The sequence below is a fragment of the Tursiops truncatus genome, chromosome 14 (assembly GCF_011762595.2).
Source record: "Tursiops truncatus isolate mTurTru1 chromosome 14, mTurTru1.mat.Y, whole genome shotgun sequence".
Lineage (NCBI taxonomy): Eukaryota > Metazoa > Chordata > Mammalia > Artiodactyla > Delphinidae > Tursiops > Tursiops truncatus.
The window spans coordinates 87,357,254-87,376,920 of NC_047047.1; the positions used below are offsets into that span (position 1 = coordinate 87,357,254).

At 43.9% G+C, this 19,667-nt stretch overlaps 1 long non-coding RNA gene across 1 annotated transcript in view; it reads left to right on the forward strand.

Annotated features, from left to right (window-relative positions):
• Positions 1-3,249: 3,249 nt before the first annotated feature.
• The window catches only part of LOC141276419 (uncharacterized), a 40,845-nt gene continuing 24,427 nt past the window's right edge, over positions 3,250-19,667 (forward strand). The window contains exons 1-2 of the long non-coding RNA XR_012325920.1: positions 3,250-3,275; positions 8,106-8,247. This is a non-coding gene — a long non-coding RNA (uncharacterized lncRNA). The remainder of the gene's footprint in view (positions 3,276-8,105; positions 8,248-19,667) is intronic.

Here is a 19,667-nt window from a genome sequence, read left to right on the forward strand (position 1 = left end):
ACCTCAGTAGGAATCCTCAAGAGGTTGAAGGCAGTGGGGTGAAACCCTCCAACATCGAGGGAGGATTACTCCGATCTAGATTTTTTCACTCAGATAACATTATGGAAATAGGAAAAAAGAAAGAAGACCTCCCAAGCATCTTTCTTTGGGAAGCAATGGAGGGGAACACAAAATTGTGGCTAGGAGTTTGGGCTCAGGAATCCAATAAGCAATTATACTGTTAACAGGTGAAGAGAGGAATGTGCTGGGCACTGACATCTAAGGCACCACAGAGAAGAACCCAGGACAGAAGAGTGAGGGGCCACGAGAGACACGAGGCTCGCACTTTATTTACCAGTTGTCTATTTTACAGAGGCGTAATTTTTGCCAAATTATTTTTTGTTGCATTGCGTTCTAAAGATACAAATGTAAGTAAAGCATGGTTTACCCATGAGAAAGCCTCCTGTTTACTCCTGTAAGAATCATACCCCCAAGGGGAGGGTCACAGAAGAGAAAGAAGAGGCTGTAACATCAAAAGGCAGAATTTGTGTCGAAGGGAAGAAAGATGGGATTGGAAAAATGTGGTATGTGGTGAAAAAGAGAAGTAATCGAGTGGAAATCATTGTGGGCTAATCACCCAGGAAACAGACAATTGAGACAAAAATGAGAAAATTCATTTTCCTCATTGGTTTTAGGCATAAATGTTAGTATTCAACACACAAATCTTATTTAGAGTCAAGTCAAAATAAAGATGGGGTTTTAGATGACTATTCTTTAGGAGGAAAAAGTTTTTAAAGAAACGTACTGTGTTGTCTCTGTACTTTTCTTGGAATGCAGTTTTTCTGTAAAAGAGATGAACAGATGTTAGACTTTGGGTGTTCAGTTAAAGATGGCAGATCCAAGCACATTAGCTTCTTCTCTTTCCTGAAATCCCACTAAAATGACAGAAGAGTCATGTTTATCAAAAAAAAAAAAAAAAAAAAAAAAAAAGAAGAAGAACAGAGAGGGGATAATGGCGGCCCCATTTAGAGCTGGAGAGCAGAGATAGGAAGAAGTGATGTAGCAGAGCCCAAGGAGGCAGATGGGCTCAGAACCACTCTCAGGACCCTCGGTCCCTCCAGGATTGGCAGACTCAGGCCCCATGGGAGGCAAGGTGAAGCTGGACTAGAAACTGGCAAATTGGTTGAAAGGTTAAAAGCCAAGTAGACAGCAGGGATAATTTCTTTTCAGCAGAAAACTCCAGGTTTACTCTTTGATGGAATAAATCAGAGAGTCTCTTTGGGGAGATGATAGAAACAGCTGAGGGCTGGTTGCTACGCAGAAAGCTGGAGCTAAAGGAAGTTCAGATATTGAGACTGAGCCCTTCAAGGTCCCTCCTCTAACCTGTACAGCACTTACCGTGTATCAGACACAATCCCGATGACATTACACTTTTAAAAAATAGTTTTATAAACTCCTCAGTGGTAACCACTTTACAAATGAGGAAACTGATACAGAGAAAAGATTCGGTAACCTACCAAGAGCACACAGGTAATAAATGGAAGGGCTGGAATCGAAGCACATGCCGTCTGGTTGCAGAGTCCGACTCTCACCCACTACACACAACTGATGGGCCCCGGGAAGAGCCTGTCAAACATCCTACACAGAAGCCCGAGATCCAGATGCATCGTCCATACGAGCAGGGCCTCTAGGAGAATTTCTGATGCTGCCCCGGGAAGTCTGAGCAACAGACAAGGACCCCGGATGCCTGAGAAAATCCCGTAATATGACAGAGACCAGAACAAGCCAACAAACAGAACAGAAGAGGGATCGAAGCAAATTGGAGGAAATAGAAAGTATGCAAGAGGAAAAAAGAAACTCCCATTAACTTTCTCAGATTATGGGAGACAACTATTGCATTTACTAAATGAGAACAAAATATTTCCTAATTGGAAGAGGGAGAAGGTGATTCAAATAAACAAGAGCGCTCACTTTGAAAGTAAAAATGTGAGTGTTGAAATTTACATTTTAAGAAGTTTCACTAGAAGGGTGAGAAGGTAAAATGAGGCAACGTGATTAGAACAAAAGGACACGGACGCATGGATAAAGATGTGGTACATATACGTGATGGAATATTACTCAGCCATAAAAAGGAGTGAAGTTGGGTCATCTGTAGAGATGTGGGTGGACCTAGAGACTGTCAGACAGAGTGAAGTAAGTCAGAAAGAGAAAAACAAATATCGTATATTAATGCATATATGTGGAACCTAGAAAAATGGTACAGATGAACTGGTTTGCAGGGCAGAAATAGAGACACAGATGTAGGGAACAAACGTATGGACACCAAGGGGGGGAAGTGGCAGGGGGTGGTAGTGGGATGAATTGGGTGACTGGGATTGACATACATACACTAACATGTATTAAATGGATAACTAATAAGAACCTGCTCTATAAAAAAATAAATAAAATAAAATTCAAAAAAAAAAAAGAACAAAAGGACAAAGAGATGGAAACCAAGAGAGAGAGAGAGACTCAGAGGTTGTCCTGTATGAGCTGTAGCAGTTCTGGAAAGAGAAGAAGAAAAGAGAAGATCCCTGGGTGCTCTGCAGGGCGCCCACCATGATCAGGGAAACAGATCCACACACCCACCCATTACGGGAACATCACAGCACACGTGGAACAAGGGACAGTCCTAATAATTCTGGGAATGCGCAGCTAGTGGAAAGGATTCTACAAAGAACCTTCAAGAGGTAGAAGATAACGGAATGAAACCTTCCAACACCTGAGGAGGAATTATTCCGATCTAGATTCTTGTACTCAAATATTATGGAAATAGTAAAAAAAAAAAAAAAAGATCTCCCAAGAACCTCCTTTCTTTGGGAAGCAATGGGTGATGATCCATCCAAGAAAGAGGAAGGCAGGGGTCGCAGTAAACAGGAGATGGAGGAGTGGACTGGCTGGGCTGGAGGAGAAGGGACCATCCAGCCCTTCAGGCGGCCTGACGTAAAACGGCCGGATGGGAGCGCACGGACAGCTCCCTGAGATGTCATCCACGGCCCCAAATGGACACCCAGTGCTTGCTTGCAGTGAAAGGAGGCTACTTAATTGGGAGACTTTGAGGATAAACTCTTGGGAAGCACACAGGACGGATACAAGTGCACGAGCACAGCTGCTGACTGCGGGTGAGGGATGTGGTAAAGCCTACGCTCCGCCGTCCACAGCGTTTTCATAGTCATGACAACGTGACGTTGTTAATGGTCTGACGTAGTGTCCCCCGTGACTGCATTGGGACAGAAGTGTCTGAGACAGGACGGCAGGTGTGTGTGGGAAAGCGTCTTCTTCTCCAAGCTGGGAAGTTGACAGATGAACGCTTCTGGGTGGGAAATAGTGCCCTAGAGGAGGGAAAGCTTTTGTTAGGGATGTGGATGGAGGTCAATGTCAAAAGAAAGGGTGAAAGAGTTGAAAACCCTGCCCTCTGGGGAGCTGGGAGTAGAATGCGCGTGGTATTTGGGGAACAGTTTTCCATAACAAGCCATGTACAGCTACCTGACCCCTTAACTACGTATGTGCATAACTTTGGTGAGAACACATAATACATTTTTTGATATGTCATCTTACATGCTGTTGTTCGTCATGATGGCTGGGAATTGCAGTCTTCGGAGCACAGACGGTCTGGAGTGGAGGCTGGAGGCTCTCAGCTCCTGGAATCGGAAGAGCAGTTCCCGGAACCCGGGACTCAGCTGCGCTGGGCGAGGGGGTGGCCTGTTTCTCCCAGGAGGAGGGCGCAGGTCAATCCTCCAGCCACTCCTCCCCGCACTTCTCTGGTGACAGCACATTTGGTGACTGACAAACACTCACCCCTTGATAACAGCGTGTTCCCTCAATAGCTGCTGGATTCCCGGGGGTTTCAACGCTGTTGAGCGAGCGCGGTCCGTGTTCACAAAGACACTAAACACAGCTGTTTCATTGTCTATATTTAAAACCCGTCAAATAAAGATACTCTTGGCTCCCAGCAGAACGGTTCTGTGGGGCTCCAAACGGGCCCTGGGTTGCTGGAGATCCTGGCGGTTCCTGGATGCCCCCGGGTGTGCCCAGGGCCACCTCTCAGCTGTCCCTCCTCAGCCACGTGGCTTGTGGGGCCTGGGTGCACTGCTGATGTTTCTTTAATGTGCAGCCACGTCCTATGTAAGCCACAGATCCACAATGAGCCGTTAGTAAAGCAAGAAGCAGAAGGAGTTCTAATAATAACATACAAATTAGCAAGGAGCAAACCTACCTCAAAATGGTCTACACCAGCTCCGAAAGTTACGTTCATAGATCAGATTTCTCATATTGCCAGTCACAATTTCTCTGATACTTGTTTAAAAATGGTAAATGGAAAAACATAAAGATAACCCCATTTATACTATGTTATATTTGGAGAAGTACTTACAAATATCAGCCTAGAATATTCTCTCCTGCCTCACTATTTGGAAACAAATTTTAAAAAGAACAAAAGGAAGATGGAAGGAAGGGAGGGAAGAAACAAAGAAATCTGGTTTCCCTTTAGCCCCAAATGCAAACCACTCAAACAGGAGGTCATTTATGTCTATTTTCCATGACAAGATAAATTACTAAATTTCAATCTATCTCTTAATACATAATCAGTCTAAAAACCAAATATGATGTAATCAATCATTCTTGAATCGGGGACAAAAAATGCTTTTTATTCACTACATAACGAATCTAAACATTAAGCAATACACACTCTTGTTAAATGGGGAAATTCAAAATTGGCCTTATATCATGAATATTAATAAAGGTAAAGTTAAAATGAATTTTATAATGCAGCCATTTAAAATGCACTGATCTAAAACTGAGTTTTTACTTAAAACCACTTCTTTACTACATGCTACTACATACTATGTTAAAATGAAGAAACGAGTTGGGTTCCTGAGAAGGGACCCCAACAGCCCCAAACTGAGACCCGGTGTGGGCATCCCCCAAGCAGTCCCTCATCCCACCCGGTGTGGGCATTCCCCAAGCAGTCCCTCATCCCCAACTCCCCATGTGCCGAGCGCTGGTCGACACCACAAGATGCTGGGCAGAGGTGTGTTTGATGGTTTTGCTCATCGTTGGCTCAGTTGTTCAGTCTGGCAGAATCTGCTCAGCAACTGTTCGTGTCTCCATGGTTGCGTCGTGGGCTACGAGCAACAACTACTGAGCCTGAGCTCTAGAGCCTGTGAACCACAACTCCTGAGCCCACAAGCTACAACTACGGAGCCCGCAAGTCACAGCTACTGAACTCTTGTGCCACAACTACTGAAGCCTGTGGACCTAGAACCTGTGCTCCTCAACAAGAGAAGCCACCACAATGAGAAGCCCACGCACCGCAACGAAGAGTAGCCCCCGCTTGCTGCAACTAGAGAAAGCCCGCGCGCAGCAACAGAGACCCAGTGCAGCCAAAAAAAAGAGTCAACATCATCAACACACAGAGCTACAAAGTTTTTTGTGTGTCATGAGAACTTTTAAGATCTACTCGCTTAGCGACTTTCACATATACGACATAATTGTACACAGATGTAATGCTGTACGTTACATTCCCAGGACTTATTGATTTTACAAATAGACGTTTGTGCTTTTGACCCCATTCACTGGTCTGGCCTAGCCCCACCCACACCCCTCTCCCCTGCCTCTGGAAACGACCAGTCTGTTCTCTGCATTATAGAACATTGTCAAAACTATAGAAATGGAAGGCAGATTTGAGGTTGCGGGAAGGGAAGTGGGTGAGCTTAGAAGAGGGTGGCCACACTTGTGGTGACGGCGTTCTGTGCCTTGGCTGTGCGGGTGTACAGTGGACACACACAAGTGATCAATTCACATACAATTAAACACAGACATGCACGGGAGCAGAAGTAAAGCAAGATCAGTGGAGTGAATGGGTGTTGATATCCCAGTTGTGACGATATCTTAGAGTCTGGGGAGATGATATTACCAGGGGCAGTGGGTCAAGGGCACATGGGATCTCTGTATCATTTCTTCCAGCTGCACGTGATCTGCAATTATCTCAAAACAAATAGTTTAAAACCAAGTAAAACATGTACGATAATTTCACATAATGGCCAATGCTATAAAGAAAGCCCCATTGATCCTCACCTGAGTGATAGTGGATGAGAGGAAGGTGCAGTAAAGCTGTACCCGAGGACACAGTGGGGCTGAACATCCGAAGCCACCCCCACCTGCTAGTGTTATTTGCATCATTTGTGTTTTGCAACTAAGCTACCTGCTAAACACTTCATATGAGAGCTCATCTTGGAAATTCCATTACAAACAATCGCAAGCAGCATATGTGACAGAGAACTGTAGACAGCCAGAGCCACAGGAGCATAACGCTTCCTCTTGTACCTGAGTAACTGAGAAAAGGTGATGTCTTATAAGATCACGTCACTAAGGGACTCAGTCATTAGTAGACGGTTCTGTGGAGTCTTACATAATGCGAGGTGTTTTGTTCAAAGAATCATCAGCTCAGTTTTTCATTCATTTTTTTAAATTCTGCCTTAAAGAAGAAATTTCTATTTTACATCTCAGTTGTCTTAAATCAAAGTATATATACATTTACTAAGAAGCATCAACTGTCTTTCAAGGGCATTTAACCTGTAATCCATCCGTTTTTAATCTACATCTGACAAATGACTCCGGGGTGAAAATACCCCTTGGAGAAGAGGTGGTGTCTCCTGCTGCCAGTCACCATAAGTTCCCTTCTTCCAAAAGTGAGGCAGAGTGTCTTGTATTTGTGGGTGAGCCCCAGCTCCCCGTGAGCTCAAGGGAACAAGGAAAGGATCAAGGTCACTGTCGCAAGGATCCAGACACAGCAATATTTGGAGGAAGCTCCATGAAGGCTGAGAGGAGGGCATTGTCCGTGTGGGGAATGAGAAAGACATTTTCAACTCCCTGACTTATCCGTGAACGTGGGCATGGAGAACAGAGGATGTGTCAAATACAACTTTGTCCACAAAATTCGATGTTATAGACCCTAATGACTTTAATGAAAAGCCTGTCATTTGCCCCTCGCGGGTGGGCCCGGTGGTCTTTGTCTTTGCTGTCTTCCCAGAACCCCACGGAGCCCCCAGAATGATGGGAATCCATGTGATGAATGTACAACACATTATGAAATGCTTAAAACGATAGAGGTGAATTTCTAGGATTACCAGAAAAGTAAAACATGTAAATTAATATAACAATATTTCACTAAAATGTGATTTTTTAACAGTGTTGGCACTATATCAGATAGAGTGGCTTTGATCATTAATATCCAATCCTTTTCATATATTTTCTAATCGCTTAATTGTTTTGCTTTGTGTTGGTTTGTTTATAAGATTTATTTAAATTTGTCTACTTGATGTTCTTCATATGATGAGAATTAAGGTGCTTTTTCATAAAACCTCTGCACTGAATACCATTCAAACCATTCTTAGCCAATTTAGTAACATCTCAGAACATCTTCAGAATAACTGTGCCCACTAAGTACATATTCACCATAGAAGATTATGCACAAAGGCCATTTTAAACACTGCATTTTGTTGTTGCTTTATAGTTGTAACAAATGAAAATTTTAAATGAATACTTAAGACGTTGAATTTTGTTTTCCTTTTTCATTAGCAAATAAGATGTCCTTGGAAAACCTTTTATATGGAAAGGACCGTAGCTTATTTACTGCCTTTTGAATGGACAAGGATAAAAATAAAAACACATCTGACAAACTATGATGATAAAAGCTCTGTATCGACATGCAGATACATCACTATGCTTCCCTAATTAACTTCTAAATATTTCATACTGTCTTAATACTTTTCAGACTCAATCAAAGATAACTTACACTTAGTTTTATTGAGAACGTGTTAACAGTTTGTGTAATCTTTACATCACAAACAGCAATTTAGTTATCTAAAGAGATTTTTCTATAAGGAATCATTTATCACAAATCAGTGCATTGTGATACGATCTCCAGGTCCCCCCGTAGTGTCTCCGTGTGTTTGTGCACCCAGCCTGGCTGTCATCCCCCGTCTGTCCTCAAGCACAAACCTCCCTGGTGATTAGACCCGGCAGGTAGGATCCTTGTCGCATTATGATAATCAACTGCATTCCTCTGCCTTTTTATTCTTCCCTAGAGTGACTGCATCTCGTGGAAGAGGAAAAATGTAGTTATTGGATCCAATCGAGTGTTTGTGTCTCTGAAATTATCAGCAACACCCCGTCAGGAAAGGTTCTGTTGGTCCACAGACGTATGGCGATCCAAGCAGCCACATAAAGGTAATGACCCCGTGTCCTACTTCAGGCTCTACGTGCAAACAGATGTTTGTCTATTACCTTAACAAGAATTCCAAAAAGCACAAAGACAGGTTTGCGAATAGAGGATTTTGTATTTGATCAAGAGTTCAACGTTCCTAATCTTAATAAACAAACTCAGTACAGTCAGAATTTATCATCTATTACTAAACATAGACTCAAGTAGTCTTCTTTTATCCAGTTACAACATTACCCCCAAAATAATTTCATAGCCATGTTAATAGGTCTGTTCACCCCTTGGCAGTTGTACAGAGGCTGCCTCGTGCAGAGTCCCTTTAAAATCAGATCTCTCTTTCCACTATTAGTCTATTAGGGACCCTTTATCTTTAAGGAATTAAGCACTTCTTTAATTAGGGCCCATTTGCATAGCCCAAGGTCCTCATAGGTTGCTGTCAATTACTGTTGGTAAGCCTCTCTCAGCGTTGCTGTGAACCTCCAGAACCACACTCCTTGCAAACTTCCAGTTATATATGGCTAATGTTCTTTTTTAAGAATTTTAAAAATTGTGGTAAAATATATAGAACATAAAATTTACCTCCTGACCTTTTTAAGTGTACAGTTCAGGAGCGTGAAGTACATTTACTATGTAGCTGTGCGACTACCATTGCCACCCATCTCCAGAACGTTTTTCATCTTCCAAAATTAAAACTCTGTCCCCATTAGGCACTCACTCTCCATTTCCCCCTCCTCCCAGCTTCTGGAAACCACCATCTACTTTCCGTCTCTGTGAATTTGACTGCTGCGGGGACCTCATTGAGGGAATCATACAGTATCTGTCCTTTAGTGGCTGGCTGATTTTACCAGCATTATGTTGTGGCAGGTGTCAGAATCCCTTACCTCTTTAAGACTCAAGAAGATTCTGTCGTATGTAGAGACCACATTTAGTTTATTCCCTCTCTGTCAATGGACACTTGGGTTGCGTCTACATTTTGGCTATTGTGAATAATGCTGCTATGAACATGAGTGTGCAAATATTTGTTTGAATCCCTGCTTTCAGTTCTGCTGTGTATATACCCAGATGTGAAGTTGTTTGATCCTATGTTAATTTTTAACAGTAAGGAACTTCCATACTGTTTTCAATCACAGCTGCACCATTTTGCATTCCCACCAACGGTACACAGGAGTTCCAATTTCTCTACATCCTCACCAACGCTTCTTGTTTTTTGTGTTGTTTTGTTCTGTTTTGTTTTTAATAATAGCCATTCAAATGAATGTGAAGTGGTATTTATTGTGGTTTTGACTTGATTTCCCTAATGATAGTAATGTTGAGGGTCTTTTCATGTACTTATTGACCATTTATATATCTTCTTTGGGTAAATGTCTATTCAAGTTTTTTGCCTTAATCAAGTAGTTTTGTTGTTGCTGTTGTTGTTGAGTGTAGGAGCTGTTTATGTATTCTGGATATTAAGCCCTTATTAGATAAATGTTTTGCAAATGTTTTCCCGCATTCTGTGGTTTGCCTTTTCATTTGGTTGGTCGTGTTCTTTGATGCACAGAAAATTTTACTTTTGATGTAGTCCAATTTATCTATTTTCTTTTGTTGCCTGTGTTTTTGGTATCATAACCAAGAAACCATTGCCAAATCTAACATCATGAAGATTTTCCTATATATTTTCTTTTAAGAGTTGTATAGTTCTAACTCTTATGTTTAGTTTTGGGTTTTGATCCATTTCAAGTTAGTTGTATATAGTGTAAGTTAAGGGTCCAGCATCATTCTTTTGCATGTAAGTATCCAGTTTTCCCAACACCATTTGTTGAAAAGACTGCCCTTGCTCCATTGAATGGTCTTGGCACCCTTGACAAGAATCATTTGACCATATGCACAAGGGTTTATTTGTAGGCTTTCTATTCTATTCCTTTGGTCTGTGTGTCTGTCTTTATGCCAGTACCACACTGTTTTGTTTACTGTAGCTTTGTGTAAGTTTTGAAATCAAGAAGTATGAATCTTTCAAATTTGTTCTTCTTTTTCAAGATTGTTTTGGCTATTTGGGGGTTCCTTTAGGGTCCATATGGATTTTAGCATGGATCTTTCTATTTCTGCAAAACAACAACATTGGGATTTTGATGGGGATCGCTTTAAAACTATAAGTTGCATGGCTAAGTTTCTTAATCAGACAGAAATAGAGGTTTCAATGTTTTATGGTAGTGAATTTTCCTACCCAATTTGAGCATGTACCATTACCTTAAATAAATTTTTTTTCAGTGTGAAAAATATTAAGATTTTATTTTATTTTTTCTGATCCTGGTATGGAGAACAATAAGTGATTGTAGGGAATGTTAACTATAAAGTTTTACACAAATCTGCACTGAGAATGAAGAGACAGTTTCTGTTGAATTTCTTAAAACTCAGAATTTTGAAATCAGTAATTCCTTAGTAGAAAATTACCAATTTCATGGAATGTTTCACATAGACTTTGCCATCAAAGGTAAGCTTATCTGGCATTCAGAAGTTCTTTATTTATAATAAGAGCCTAATACAAAACTTAGGTATGATGAGGCATCACTCAAGACCATGGTCAATATTAACAATGTGGAGAGACACAGTATATTTGAATGAGTGATTAATCACATTTCTGTGTCATTTTTGAAATAACAAAACCTACCAACGATCGAGCTCCAGCACACACGCCAGCACCGGGCAAGCACTAAATTCCTCCCCAATTCTCCTAGACTGAGAGATTATCCTTCCCACTTCAGAGCTCAGTAAAGGGAAGATTAGAGAACGTAAGTGACTATGTTAAGATGACATAATTAATAAGTAGCCAAGACAGTAACTGCACCAGACTTAGGTGGCTGACAACGGAATTTTGTTTAGAGATCTACATTTGACGCAAATCACTAATTCCAAGAAACCTTCAAATTTCAATCTTCAATCCAAGTCTATTTCTAAACCAAATGAAAATGTTCAGAAGTTAGCAGTAGAATAGATACAGCAAAAAAAGGACTCAAAGGAAAGGTTTCTTTCACAACTACCCTTTCTGTCCCAGATACAAAGGGATAATTGTGTATTAATCATTATGTTCATCTGTTTCCCATTTTTTCTACACTGTTGAGTGCCTATTTTGTTCCATGAGCCCTTCTAGACTCTGGAGGTATAAAACGGGTGAGACATGGGCACTGTCCTCAAAGCATCACAACGACGTGGTAAGGACCAAGAGTAAACAGGCCTGAAGGTCCTTCCTTCAGGGCAGAACACCTGCTTGGTCTCTCCGCCTTCCAGAGCCGAGCATGTTTCCCGGCCCTGTAAGGAGTTCGGTCGCTTCTCATGGTATCAACAGAGGTCTGAGTAAGATGACTTGGGAGGATGGAGAAGAGGTCTTAGCTCTGATTAGAGGGGCCAAAGATGTCTTTGCAGAGGAAATGACCCCAGAGCTGGGCCTCGAAAGATTAGTTCATTAGATGGATGAATTGGGAGTGACTTCCCATGTAGGAGAAAAATATAAAACCCAGAGATGAACTCAGGGCATAGACATAGATACCAGTAACTTGGCACACACAGCTGCTTGTTAGGACAAAGGACTTAATTCTTCCCGGCTTGGGTTTGGTGTTGGTAAAACAGTTGTGATTTCTGTCGTCCACAGGAGAGAGAACGTGGTGTGGCTCCATCTCCCTGTCTTTTCAGATGGAGGGTATAGAACTGTCCACTCCAGGGCTCTCAATCCCAGAAACTGCTTACTAGCTGCTCTCACTCATTTGCCCACCATCCTTTCTTCTTGCAATGCCCAGCGTTATCGTATTCAACCATCCAGAGTCTTGTTACCTGCTGCCGTGTGGTTGTTTGAACTATGGATTCCCAGAATTGTTCTTTTGCTGCTTCTACTCCTTAGATTGCAACCCAGAATCGAAGGATGCAGGTGGAAGGGCCCATGGTCCCGTTGCCATTGCTAAGCCAGCAGCGGTTGAGTACAGACGGCCCCGGTCCTGCAGCCCTCGCACTCCCAGCCCCTCCCCACCCTGTGGCCACCACCGGCCCCCCGTGGGCCATACTTCCTGTCCTCAGCCCTGGCTTCCCTTAGCAACCCCAGTCAAGAAGGACTTTGGGGCTTCCTCTTATGGGAGAGATGAAAGTGCTGTGGTGAAAGATTTAGATTTAGGGCATTTTCTGTCCATGTGTCCCAATTAGCCACCATGATTGCCGAGCTGAGCACCTGTGGCTTCCCCACAGCTGGTGCTCTAGGAAATCCAATTTCCTCTGAACCAGAGCCCAAAGAGAAAATCACACTCCCATCCAATTTCTATGCTAAAGACTTTACTTAAAATAAAATCAATATCTGTTTCCCAAAAAGCTTCATGGATTGTGTTCTGAATGGCGACTATTTTAAAGAAAAGTGTATCGTGTGTCCAGAAGGAGGAATCTGCCGAAATAGCTCCAACTTTATAAATCTGTGGTCTTTGACCCTTTGAATCGGATTTATTTAAAACAGCTGACAAATACTATTAGTTTCGTCCTAGCACTGCCAGTTACCATTTGTGTCCCTTTGGGCAAATCCCTTCAAAGTCTTACTTTCTTTTTCTGTAAAACAGGGATAAAGGGCTAGATCAAGTGTGATGGATTACATGAAAATACTGTAAACTACTAATGATGGTGATTGTAGCTAAGTATTCATTAAGTATCCACAATGTACCAAGCTCCGTTCTCAAAGTACCACTCACTATATCCCATTTAGTCCTCGAAACACCCTGTGTTACTCTTCTTGTCCAGATTTTTATCCATAATTTATATCAGAGGAAACTAATGTATAGAGAAGTTAAATAGAATGCCCCACGTTACACAGTAAAGGGCACGGATGGAACTCAAACTTAGGTGGGTGTCTCAGCTCCTGGCCAACGTTCTTAACTGCTGGGACCTGCCCCTGCCATGTTCCCAAAGCCCTATGCAAATCTCACACATTGCTCTCCGTGTGTCTATTCCACACATATTTACAATAGATATTATTTTTGTGTGCATGTAAAGTATTGCGTGTATATATATGCTTACACACCAAGAATTTGTAAAACTGCTAGGTTGCCACTAAATCACACTGTTTTGCGTAAAAGGAGCAACGCTGTTAATATCATTCCGAGTTCACCACTCTCGTGGCCCCTGCTCAGAAAACAGCCCAATAATTTCGAGTCATGTTTTCTCAAGATCATCCCTAATGCTTTTCGATCGTTTTCATAGTGATTCATCAGTATTGCTTAAATCTTCTTTATGACCTTTGTTACCTGCCGTTATAACAATGTTTATAAAATGTAATGTTATAAAATAGTACAGATAGTGAAAAATAAGTAAAAGCGTTTGAGCTTTGATTTTTCTGGAATTTAGGAGATAGTGGAAATTTGCATTTTACATGACTTGTCTCAGTCTTGGACCACCACTCTCTTGGGAAGTAGGATGCAAATGACTAATCCCTCCCCCTCCCCTGGAGTGTGACAGGGACTGCAGGTGATGACACTTCTCTCCCCCCAGCTGAGAACGATTGCCTCCATCCGTGGGCGTTTTGATTGAAGCCGAGTTGGGGAATAGGCGGGTCGTGTGTGGGTGTGGAGGACAAGGGGCATCAGATCCAGGGGCTTCTGCCAGCCAGAGTCCACCTGCGGGCGGGGAGCTCACCAGAGAGGAGCTCCTCTTGGCTCAGTGGAGGTGCTGCCACCGCGATCGAGGTCAGCCTGGGACCCTTCCCCTGTGACCCCATGCTCCTCCGGCATCCTGGGTGACTTGAGACTGGGAGGTCCCTGGACGCCCCGCGGGTTTATGAAAGCTTCCGAGCGCCGTGCGTTTTCCACACATGAGTTTCAGAGTCGGAATGCCCGTCCCTCCTGTTCCCCTGGAGCAGAACTAGGAAAACGAGAAAAGCCAAAGATGCCAAGAGAGCCCAGGGCTTTGCTGTAGCTGCACGTTCAGTTCAGTGAACCTCCAGCTCGTTCAGCCCCAACCGCTTTCTAAGTTATTTCTCGGGGAGAATAGAGCAGTGCAGGGTGCTAAAGTGACCCCTGAGGTCACTGGCACCAGGAGATTTGAACATCAGACAGTATATCATAAATTTCTCAAAAAACCCAAAAGGCAGAAACACCTATAGGGCAGGTGCTGTGTGTCGGGCGTGTCCGTGCCTTCCATGCACTCACAGCCTGAGGTCCCCCACACTCCACGATGTGCTCTGGACAGCCCCACACTCATGGCGGAGACCTGCAAAAATCCCTGGGGAGACTAACAGTGCAATTATCGCCTGAAAGTCTGTGATGCGTGAGAAATCTGTGCCCTGAGGTCTTGCTGGGAGATTTTGTGGTGCTGGTCGAAGCCCAATGCTGACGTTATTCACCATTTTCATATTTCCTCTTTAATTATATTTCCTCTTTAATCATAGTTTACATCCTTTCCTGGGGTCTTAACGTTTGTTTGACAAAGAGATTGTGCACCATTTTATTTATAAAGATCTACCATTACTAATATGTTTAGAGAAGAACATTCTGCTTAAATAACTGGTAGCATCTTCCACTGAAGCTTTTATAATTAAACCTCTTAGTCTGCTAATGTCAACAGTTCCTTCTAGATGGAGTTAGTGGAATTTTTGTTATCATGGAAAAGTAGCATGTTGAGCTTTTAAATTTCCTTCCAAACAATGGACACTTGCCACTTGATTCGACAGCCTGAGCCTTGTGTAATACGTACAAAGTCGTGACGTTTAGTGACGTACAAGCCTTCTCCTCACTCCTAGAAGAGAACTTTCAAGTAGCCCACGTTCCATAGAAGGTTCTAGGACGGTCATTGGAGGTATATGTATCTTTACTTTGGGGGAGGAAATACAACTATGCTCAGATGTATCGTTTTCATTTGCCCTGTGGATGTGTTCTCATTTGACCAGAATAAAAATCATGTTAGCCCTTACCTCATGGGCAGCTTTCATGCACAATTTAAATCCAATGTAAAATTCATGGGTGGAAATTAATAGACACTTGCCAAAGCATAATGAATAACGTATTACAGTCTTGAAAGGGGTGTTAGATTTAAACACAGATGATATAGCAGTTAAATGAATAAATCTTCCCTAATCAAAATCACTTTCAAAATATGGAAATTTTAGTGCCTGCCTTGTTTGAGGGTTGCATTAATAAACAAACAAACAAACAAACAAGGAATAACCCCATTAGAACAGAGCAGAAAAAAGGTAGATAGTGACTGACTAGCATATTCAATTTGACAACAAATATTAACTAAACATGGAGAAAGAATATGGAAAGATATTTCAGAGGAGATGCAAGTGGCTTTTACGTTAGAAAAAGCGTTCAACCTCATCAGCATCATCCGTGTGACCCACAGACTGACAACGTCACAGCATCGTTTACCGACCAACCACGTTCAAACCGTACTGAGGACTGTGGCTGTACAGACACAGTTACCGGCAACATCAGTGAAGCTTAGAGAGGATGTTGCCTTCACATGAGCACGTCCACGTAGTGCACAGACACTTACGCTCAGGAGCTGCATATATGTTGTATGTATGGAGCTGCAGCGAGGTGGTGCCCAGGGAGCATGGCCTCTGCAGGGACCGTATCCAAGCATGACTCTGGACAATCTGCGATCTCTGCAGTCTGTTTCCTTCTGTGTATGTAAGGCATGATCACAGCATGTTTACCTTGAGTGCTGTGAGAAGGACTTGATGGATTGAATGGCGTTTGTCACACAGCGAGCATTTCAGAAGCCTTGGATACTTTTGTTACACGTTATAGACTTGTTTGTAAGAGCAGGAATTTGGAAACAACTATTCATCCATAAAAGACTCGTTCAATGAATTACGTTGTGTTCATGCAAGAGAACACTATGAATTATTTTTTGAAGGCAGGAGCTTGTACGAACCTAGCCCAGCCTATGTCGTGAGATGAAAACTCGCAGGGTGCAAAGCCACGTTGAGGGTTACCGTTTGTATACTTTGAAAGTGTGTTTGCACACAGATGCTTGTCAGTGCTGGAACATCAGAGGAAGGACAGTCAAGGTTGCCTCAGGGTTAGGAGTTAGCTGATTGGGCAGGAGAGGAGTTTCTTCTCCTCGTATGCCTGTGGGTACCTGAAGCATGCTGCCCCATCTATACGTCTATTCCCCTTTGAAATTTGTGATCGATGTTTATATTCACTGAATATTCGTGGAGAGACTTGAGAGGAGCCGACAGAGGCTGTGACTCTGGGGGAGCTGACACTACCAGTCAGATGTCCCCGGAGAAGTTGGCAGAATGGATCTGGGGCGGATTCGTGGGAAAGGAGTGGACAGGGCAATACCAGTGCCAAACTCAGGGGAGAAGAGAGGTGTCCTGGAGATCAGACAACTCCTCAGACCTGAGAGGCTGGTGGAGATGGGATCCTCCACCAGCACCAGCAGAGGCACCGCGGCAGGAATCCCAGGTTCCGCCTGGAAAAGAGGCAATGAGTCTAAATTCTGGTGTGTACAGGGCGCAACCACGTGAGCAGAGGACAGGAAAATGGGGAACGCTGGTTCTGGGAACATCCTTTAAACACGTTGCCCGCTCTCCTAAGAAAAAATGCCGAACTCTGAGGGGCAGAGAATCCATCCACGTGATGCGGGTTATTGGTTTCATTTGGCTAATACTGTACATCGTGAGAAGGTGGGTGGTACAGCCCGTGAGCTCCGAGTTCTTCACACTCTTGCAGATCTGCTGCTTTGCCCCCTCCACCCCGTGTGGCTCTGCAGGAGTGCCCTCCTCCCAAGGCCTCTCCAGGGCCTGCTACTTCAGCACTTTAAGGAAAGGCAGGCAGAGCCCATGGCAGCCAGGCAGTCCGCCTGTTGGAAGCCTCCCCAGAAACCGTGTCTGCAGGGTGATGGATGAGGTTAATCTCCCATCGTTTCATGGGAGATTTACATGCATGAGTCTCATTAGTGCTAATGGGAGTTTCTTGCATAAATCTGACATGCGGGAAGGTAGGGAAAAAGCAGGTTTTCTTTTCTTCTTGATCGGTTTTCTTGCTTAAGGCTTCGTTCCTGCAGTCTGGGGGCTGGCTTGGGTGTCTTGCCACGTGCCTTGCATGGAAGCCGCTGGTGGTCTTCATTTACATGGAAATGGACCCTAAACAGGGTTCTGAACTCACATGTTTAAACACCTCCTACTTGCGCCATCATCTTTGCAAGTACAGATGCCCAATCAGTGCCACTGATCCAACAAATTTCCATGTGTCAGTTGTACCTGCTGTGAATGTCATTCTGTTTGGTGATAACAGGGCCTGCACCCAAAATGGAGGTGGGGGGAGAGGGAAAGCCACACTGAGCCCTTGCTGTGAACTGAATTATTTTTAAAGTGACTACAGATCCCTGCCCTGTTTTAAGTGCCAGCCTATCTCTGAAGCTAGGATTGGGTTTGGAGGGAGAAAGGCTAGACCGGCCCCTGCCGCTCACTTGCCATCCCTTCCCTTATGTCTATTAAGCTGTGGGTCCGTTTATAATGTCAAGGCAAACGTGTGGAGTTAGAGCTGTTTCCAAGAGGACATCTGAACTAACGAACACAGGCTTCATTTCACCCTGCGTCTGAGTGGGAGACTGGCGTTTTTCAAAGCCCGTTGAATACTCCCCGTTATTATTTTGAACGTATGCCAATTTCCCATCATGTTCACACTCAGAGCTGTGGCGTGTCGCTTGTTGGGAGGTGGTTGTGGAGGACTTTGACATTATATAGGTTCACTTCATTTGTATTTAAACATTTGCATATGTAGCTGCTGACAGAAGGTGGCCACGATGACTTCAGGTACATCTAGTTCGGAGGACAAGTCACGAGTGTGGTGACTTGTGATAGAAAAACCTTTTCTTTGTAATTTAAGTTGCGTATGATTTACAGCTCGATATTAACAGCAGATATTGTCTCTAGTATATGCCCATGTATATGTAAATGGATAACATATGTGTGTGAGTGAGACAGACAGATTCATAGAAGATTTTAGTGGATTAATAGGAAAAAGAGATAAAAAAGAATAACTTTAAAATTTTCCAGGAAACCAATACTTCAGTTGGTTAAATTAACAACAGAAGAAAAGTAACTTTCTGAGCTTTTTCTTCATTAATCCATTTTCTAGAAAAAATATCTGTCTGATGGAGTCATTCTCTGTTAACCAAAATGATAAAAATTATGTCTTCCTCTCTAATCAAATTCTCCTTCAGTCAAATTTTGGCCTCTTCTTTATTAGAGATTATTTGTAAATTGATGTTCATTTTGATCACAGTGTGGATAACTGGCTAGTTTTTTGTGTGTCCACATTCATGCACTCACTTATTCAACATATACGACTGAGCACCCATGAAATGCCAGGCATTGTTCCAGATGCTGGGGATGCTTCAGAGAGCAGAGCCCCTGCCCTCACTGAGCTTGCCTTTCAGGAAGACGGACGCAGGTGACGCAGGGCAGGAAAGGAGCCTTTCTGGGGAGGGAGCAAGGCTCTGTTCCAGAGAGAGGGTGACCTCCAAGAAGCAGACGTGGTCCAGTCACAGCTCCAAGGAGGCAAAGACAGGGTGTAGATGTTGGGGAGCTGGGGTCGCTGTCTTGAACTGTTTCTGGCTTCTGGATGAGGTGGGAAGCCAGGTCCTCCACGGGCTTGAGGGGAGGAAGGGACCAGGTATGGAGGAGGAGATGTGATGGAGGGAAGGAAGGAGGGGACGGGGACCTTGTATTGCCAGCAGGAACTGAATACCCACCTGAGGCCACGTCATGCTTTGAGGTGAGACCAGACAGCCAGGACTGCATCCTTCCTTCCAGCCAGTCTCTGGAGGAGGGCTGGCACAAAGCAGACGGCGAAGCCAACCTTCCCAAGGGAGGAAATTTAGATGAGAGACAGGCGGGCAGATTAAGGAGCGCAGGAAGAGCAGCGAATCGTGATCCATCCAGTGTGAGTGCCGAGGAGGGGAGGACGGAAGACGGGGGGTCAATGAGGAGATGGTGGGGTCAGTGGGCGATTTGCTGGTCCTTGTACAGTTGTCCAAAGGCTGGTTGGAGACTGGGAGCTGGAGGGAGGGAGCTGGAAAGGCACCAGGTGGCAGCCAGAGGGGGGAGCGTCTGAGTGAGAAAACAGAGCGGGGGCCGTGGAACAGAGGCTGAAGCAGGAAAAAATGGTCCAGGAGTCAAGAGGCCAGGATTTTGGAAGGATGGGTGATGTGGATGGAGAAGTTATCAAGGATCTTGCGGGCTGGTTGGAGATCATCCCGTGATCCTCAAGGAGTGGGGTGAGGTCCCCGTGTTTTAGTGATGTCAGGGAGTCTCTCTGAGTCTAGGGTGACCTGAGACTCAAGGCTGGAGGGATTTAGGGAGGATAGAAGGGGGCTGCCAGGTGAGGGGCCGGCCCGGGGTGCAGAGGCCCGGGGCGGGGCAATACACAGGATGCTCTGCTGCCCGCCTCGAGTTCCAGAGGCTGCCTTG